Genomic DNA, 6,305 nt, shown 5'->3' on the forward strand with positions numbered 1-6,305 from the left:
CAGCAGCAGGGGATGGGGTGAACATTGTTGCCATTGTGCAGGCAGCCATGTATCACAAGAAATGCATCTAATAAACAAAACATAGCAATTACCTCCAGAGGTGTAAAAGGAAATATCTGTGAGTGGGGAGGGGAGAGAGAACAGAAAGGGTTCATTCAGGATTGTCATGAAAGCAAATTGTTTTAAAAAGTCAACTTCCTTACACTAATAATTTTTGGGAAGGTTACTTAATAATTCTAAAATTGTCAACTATGGGCTTTCATGTGTGAAGTGGCAGAGAACATTATTATATGAAATGTGCCTGCAGTCAGCAATGACAACTAGCTGCAATGAGGCACTTGTTTTGTGGGGTGCGTCATTGACTCAGCTACTCTTCGTTCTTCCTTTGGTAGCCAGCAGTTACTTTGCCAACCAAGTCGACAGACATAGGAAGTGAATACATTGTTGCTGCCTAAGATTTCAATGCCTTGTCAACTTACGCAGGATTGAGAGACAAGAAACATAGCAGGTGAGTGAAATTTTGGTGTTAAAGTGCCATCTATTGGGTAAGATGTCACTAATTTACAGCCTAGCCTTTCATTTAGTATTGCACATAAGTGGAATTAATAAGTTCTAAGTGGGTAAGATTATTTTTTCCACTGAGCAGTAATCATAAAACAGTCATCTGACAGTCACACAGTAAAGATAGAACTGTGTTTAGCATGTGCTTTATCCGGCTTTTTCATTGCAGAATAAAAGTTGGACACAAAGGTCTAAGTTTTCAAATAGGGCCATTATCGTAGTTGTAGTCTTGAGAGGTAGTGGTGGTACAATGAAGAAAAGCCTGTAAAAATCTGAACTTTTGTACAGTATGGTCATTAACATAAAAAGAAAGATATTGAGAATCATCACAGTGCAGTGAGTGACTTTGCTTGCGATTGAATGTACAACAAATATAAATCTTGTCATGCTTCAAAAGGTGGTGCACATTTTGCACCAAATAGCACTGCCATCTCCTTTATCATGGTAGATGGTCTCGTCAAGTTACCTCCTGGACACACCTGATCTAGATTTATAGCTTGTGACAGCACTTCTCTTGTAAAGCTTAACATGCCCTACTCATTATTCATATTTATTGCCACAATTCTTTGTAGTAAACATTTTTGCCCTGCCATGCAAAGAATGCATGCATCAAGAGTTGATTCTAGGAAAGGAGAAAACTGGAAGTTTAATTATCTGCTTTGCTATTTAAGAGGTTCTTTGTGAATGAAATGATTCCACATAATTTGCTGAAGTAGTTTGTTGGAAAAAGTTTAACTTGCTCCATAAATAATTAAGACTCATATTTTGTATTTTCACAACTTTTTGCTAAGCAGTGCTCTTGAATCATTCTTTTTGTTCTTTTTAATCACGATATTTAAAAATTCAGTAACACTGCCTGTTTGAGGAATTTGCTGTGAATTATGAATGTAAAGTGTGATTGCTACTCTTAGAGATGCATAAATTGTGTGTGTGTGTGTGTGTGTGTGTGTGTGTGTGTGTGTGTTTTTCCCCCCAAAATGCATACCTCATCCAGCTCTTAAAAGTACTTCCAAAGCTTCTGTAGTAATTCTCACGGAATTCCTGACTCCTTTTCCACCGTCAGTTTTTAAAGACGTAAAGATAATGACATTCGTGTCTCTTTAAGCACCTCATGAATTGATCAATGTATATTAGGAATGCTGCTACTTTTCAGTTGGTGCACTTTACATTATATGTTGCTGTGTACGAAATGTAACTAACATATCGAAATTACTTGTTATGATCATGTAGGAACTATATTTCTCTCATACCAGAGGTGGTAAATTTGCCAGCCTTACATATAATTTCAAAGGATGCAAACAAATAACAAAATATGTTAAGGTGCTTCCATGTTACGCACACACACGACTCCCATTATTGGAGCTTCAGAAGTAGTGGGGTGTGTTTGTGCTCACAGTTTTGTCACTGCTGCACCACTGAGAGGTGCGAAGGTCCGTGAATCGTGTCAAGATTGCAAGTGCCACATTTATTATGCTTTAGTCATTTAAAAGAGAAGAAGCTGTTGTCTGTGGGTAAAACCAGTGTTACAAATAGAATGTACAGCAGAAATATTTTCATAGGACTGTTTGGTGGCAAGAATGGACATTTTGAAAATATGTATTGAATGTTGTTTGAAGACTATAAAACTGTTGAACCTTAACTACGCACAATGGACACAGTGCACAGCTGCAATAACATTGCACTTCGTGACACTGGAGATTGCTTCGATTTTGCAGTACCTATCCAGGATATCCAAAATACAGCACAGATTGTCATCAGTTTACTAAGCCAAAATCAGGCAGGTCCCTTTGTCAATAATTATTTTGTTTTTGTGATAATTATTGGCCTTAGGGTCTCACACTAGCAATGGCGGCAATAGTCACCAGGATCTTTGAAGAGAGAGCTGTTTATGGGATGTTGTGATTTATCATGCTGCATTCTGCATAGCAGCTTAGTGTGATAGTCACTTGTCAATGGCTCGCATCACACTAGCAATACTCCACAACATCGTCGGAGAATCCCGCTGGATGTAAATGCAATACTGATATCCTTTCCTTTGCCATGTAGTACTTAGTGATATTTCAACATTTGTGCTAAACTTATGATGAACATGACTTTCAGATTATAGCCATGTGCAATTAAATGACAGCAGCACATAAATCTATATAACAGTATAATGATGCTTGACACCAACAGTAAAAATGCACATCCACACATGAAATAAAACGGCATTTAATTGTACTTCTATCAGTAAACTTTATTCTCGATCCTGAGAAATGAGAAGTAAATGCCATAGTTTTAAGAACATTTTCAGGCAATGAAATTCAACCCAAAGGAGAAATTTTTGGGCTGTGTGATGGAAACACTCAGAAAATAAATTTCTCTAACACAGAACTAGTAAATTTTAGAGAAAGGCTGGTGAGAAGTACCTCCTATTATCAGAAAAAGCCATAAGAATAAAGATTCCCTTTCTCAAAACTTCAGGTGTGTAAGTGGATTTGGAACTATGATGGAAATGAAAACAAAAGCAGGGAACTGACTGAATTTGGAACCCGATGTCCGATGTGCATTTGCTGATACCAAACCCAATATAATTAAGATTGTTAGAAATAAGCAGTACCAACTATCTCATTGGCCTTCATAATTTCTTATTTGAGTATAACACCTGCAGAAATGAGTATATTGTGTGTGTGTGGTATATTGTGTATTGTCTTGCAATTTAAAAATAGGATTGTTCAATTCACCCCCCCTCTAAACTTCAGTTGGTTACTAGACTGTTGAGGATACTGGTTGCTATATGATTGTGGTCAGGGTAATTGGCTCAGAAGGTTGAGAACCACTGATACAGAGGATAAATCTGATAAATAATTCCCCCCTCCCCAAATCAAGTTATGTAATCTTTAATGTGTTCTCTACACTATATATATAACATTTCATTAGAGGGATTTTACACTGTGACAAGTCATGGGATACCCCTTATCCAGCGTAATGCAGCAATTCAACATGGCATGGAATCAGCATGTCGTTTTGAAGTGTTGCTGGTGCAGGATTTTGTGCAGGAACTGAGCTCTCTACTATGTCCCATAAATGTTTGATTGTGTCGGGTGGCCAAATCATTCAAGAACTTTTTCAAATCAATCGTGAAAAACTGTAGTCCAGTGACATTGCAAATTGTCATCCATAAAAGTCCCATCGTTTGGGAACAAGAAGTCCATGGGTGGGTGCAAATGGTCTCTCAAGTAGCTGTACATAAAGATTTCCAGTAATGATTGGTTCAGTTGGACCAGAGGACCATTTTCGTTCCATGTAAATACAGCCACCATCAGCTTGCACTGTGCCTTGTACAACGGGGATCCATGGCAAACCCTACCATCAACTCTTACCTATTGAAATCGGGTCTCATCTGACTAGGACATGATTTTCCATTCATCTGGGGTGAAGCTTATAGGGTCAAGAGCACAGAAGTGCTGCAGGTGACGTGCTGTTAGCAAAGGCACTTGTCAGTTGTCTGCAGCGATAGACCATTAACACCAAATTTTGCTGCACTGTCCTAACAGATACGTTTGTTGTAGGTCCCACATTGATTTCTGCAGCTATAGCTTGTCTGTTAACACTGACAATTCTAAGCAAATGCTGCTGCATTGTCCGTGGTGAGGCTAATGCCTGAAATTTTGTATTCTTGGCACCCTCCTGACACTGCTGTCCTTGGAATATTGAGTTCCCTAACGATTTCCATAATGGAATGTCTCGTGCATGTAGCTCTACCATTCCACATTCAAGGTTCTTAATTACCATCATGTGACCATAATTATGTCAGAAACCTTTCACATGAATAACCTGAGTGCAAATGATAGCTCAGGCAATGCAGTGCCCATTTATACCTTGTGTACACGATACTACCACTGTCTGTATATGTGCATGTGCATATCATTATCCCATGACTTTTGTCACCTCAGTGTATTTATACTATGCTGGTGACTGGATAGCCTACATTGATTATACAGCTATTAAGTTAGAGAATGTGACAGGCCGATAGCTGTTTTCCTTCAAATATTTCCAGGTTTACGAGTGTCAGTTATTGAGTTTTGTTTACTGATAATTGGATATTCCAATTCTGTCATAGTAAGCAGACAAAGATAATAATCCAGAGGGTAGGCATAGGAAAAGAATTCTCTTAACTTGATGACTGCTTGAACATCCAGTTTAAATTAATCAAGTCTGCAAAGGACATCAGTTCTAAGGACATTAGAGAGGTGAGGGAGATCATTCTACTAATTGCTTTTCAGTCTGTTCAAGATGTTCAATACAAAAAAATAAGCCAGAGCAATTTGATTAACCTTTCCTGTCAAATTGTTCACTATGTTTGGAGTGTGTGCTTGGTAAATTTCTTCGTTCAGTATTTTTGACTGGGAAGCAGTGAAATATTTTGCCTAGGTATTCTTGGGACACCATTGTGATTAAACAATTCGTGTATACTGTTCCTCTCCCCCAAGGAGTAAAACAGGCACAGTATCGTATTCGAGTTAACCAACCTCATTTGACAATGGTTATAGGGTTTGCAGGCTTCTAATTTGATAAGTTCCACTATGTGGATTGGTAGTGTTTATGCCATTTGAACATGTTTTAACACTATACATTAACTGCTATGTTTTCATTTCATTGCTAGCATCCAATTACAAAGTAAAAAGGTTTGATATTTTCAGCAGTTGTTGCAAAGAACTCCTATTATTACCCAGTATCACCTTGGACTGGTACTGCTTAACCCATCCTCCTTGAGGGCACTGTGTGCATGTTACCATGCACATAAATCAAGAACATCTTTGCAACTTCTCACATAGTTGTATTCATCTGCCTACCTAAGGTTTGAGAGATTCCTTGGTCATCCCTTATGTCTCACCCTCCCCAACTCTCTGCTATGTGCTGTGGAAGAATCAAGGGCGGGATCTGTCCTATGTAGCCAACCAGAAAATTCTATTGGATCTCTCTCTCTCTCTCTCTCTCTCTCTCTCTCTCTCTCTCTCTCTCTCTCTCTCTCTCTCTCACACACACACACTCTGTTTGGTTTCACAGGTTCTATTCATACCATAGTCATTCTGCATTATAACCTATCCAATCTACAACAGTCTCACTTTGATGAACAATACCAGTGGCACTTTTATATTTTAGTTAACCAGCAGTCTTTGTTAATTGTCAGCCATTTTATTCACAACACATCATTGCACTATGACTGTTTAGACTGACATGGGTTCCACATTTGAAATCTCAGATTAGACTGACTTCCAAAATGGCCCAGTGCTTATATAGCTTTGCAAAAATGGCTACCGAGTGAGATGGTGCAGTGCTTCTTAACACAATGGACTCGCATTCGGCCGGATGATGGTTCAAACCCACAACTGGCCATCCAGATATAGATTGTCTGTGGTTTCCATAAATCACTCCAGGCACATGCTGGGATGGTTTCTTTGAAATGGTATGGCCGATCTTCTTTCCCATCCTTAACACAATCTGAGCTTGTGCAGTAAGGGTTTTGACTAATAAGTGTTCTTGATGATGGAAAACTGGAAAAATAGTTAAATAAACAGTACCATACATAAGTGTTAGTTACCCAGAAAGTGAATATGTTCCTACCATGTTTTGTAAATTAGCTACATGAAAACTTTAAGAATTTCTATGGGTTATTTTCCTAACTATAGTAAATACATCTCTTTACATGTCAACAATATGACTGGAATGGGAAATAATTACTGTTAGTCGAACTGAGCTTT

This window comes from Schistocerca piceifrons, chromosome 2, assembly GCF_021461385.2.
Source record: "Schistocerca piceifrons isolate TAMUIC-IGC-003096 chromosome 2, iqSchPice1.1, whole genome shotgun sequence".
NCBI classification, from domain to species: Eukaryota; Metazoa; Arthropoda; class Insecta; order Orthoptera; family Acrididae; genus Schistocerca; species Schistocerca piceifrons.